The 1,206-nt window shown below is 48.8% G+C and overlaps 1 non-coding gene across 1 annotated transcript; it reads right to left on the minus strand.

Annotated features, from left to right (window-relative positions):
* Positions 1-829: 829 nt before the first annotated feature.
* Positions 830-996, minus strand: LOC134951175 (U1 spliceosomal RNA). Its single transcript, XR_010183965.1, has one exon. It is a non-coding gene; the product is annotated as a U1 spliceosomal RNA (small nuclear RNA).
* Between the last annotated feature and the right edge of the window lie 210 nt (positions 997-1,206).

Here is a 1,206-nt window from a genome sequence, read left to right on the forward strand (position 1 = left end):
GGGCACAATTGAGAAAGGAAGGGGGGAAAACATTTGAATCCAGCACATATATGTAATTTGAATATGTAATTTGTACCTTCCTACTTTAAAATGTAATGGATGAACCTCACCCTGTGAGAACTATCTTCATGATCAAGAGATCTCATACGCAAGAAAAGCATGTGTTGGGATAGGGCTGTGGAGGGCGGCTGCTCGAGCACACCCCCGTCAAGTTAAGGAGATTCAACTGAGGAAGCACAAGGGAACTCTTGTCTGGGGACAACAACTGCAGGGAGACCACATCTTTTCAGATGAAAATGAGAGGGCGGAAGGCTGCCTAATACTGAAGCACCCTCAAACATCAAACCATATGCAACAACTAGTACAAGCATTCCTGGGGAAAGGTCTGCAGCAGACGGATTTGCATACGGTGATGTCATCCAAGCAGTGGGCCAAAGTTGGCTGGAACCCTCATCTGCATATGAAAAGAGAAAAGGGGCGCTTGGATGACCCCTAGTTCGCATTGAACACCCCCCACCCTCCTTTGGTGTGGGGCTCATGTTGGCCATGCCCCAGCCCCTGAAGCATTCAAGCTGATTTCTTGCAGCAGCTGGGCACTGTAACAGCTCCAGAGCTGCTCTGTAATGCAAATAAAAGGGTGTGGGCCCTGCAACACCACCTGTAGTTCGCATTGTGCGTTGGAAGGCACAAAGTAAGCAGACGGGAGAAGTCAGGATAGTGCGCAAGGGCATAGAAGGGAGGGGCTCAAGAAAAGAGAAGTGGAAACAGACAGCAAACTAGGCGGGAGAGAGACCTGAGACAATGAGATCTAAATTATACCAGAGCCAACCAGGGGAAAGCACAAATGCAGTCCCCCCCCCCTACCACAAATTATGCAGTCGAGATTCCCACATTTGGGGAAATCACAGAGGTCAGCATACCCAGAATGCAATGAATGAACCTCACCCTGGGAAAACAATCTTCATGACCATGGTATCACCTAAGCAAAATAAGTATGATTTGAGATAGGGCTGGGGAGGGCCGCTGCTCAGGCACACCTCCGTCAAGTAAAGGAGATTCAACTGAGGCAGCACAAGGGAACTCTCATCTGGGGACAACAACTGCAGGGAGAACACATTTTCAGACGAATGTGTGAGGGCAGAAGGCTGCCTAATACTGAAGCACCCCCCAAACAACAAACCAAATGCAACAACTAGTGCAAGCATT

The sequence above is a fragment of the Pseudophryne corroboree genome, chromosome 8 (assembly GCF_028390025.1).
Source record: "Pseudophryne corroboree isolate aPseCor3 chromosome 8, aPseCor3.hap2, whole genome shotgun sequence".
In the NCBI taxonomy this organism is placed as follows: Eukaryota; Metazoa; Chordata; class Amphibia; order Anura; family Myobatrachidae; genus Pseudophryne; species Pseudophryne corroboree.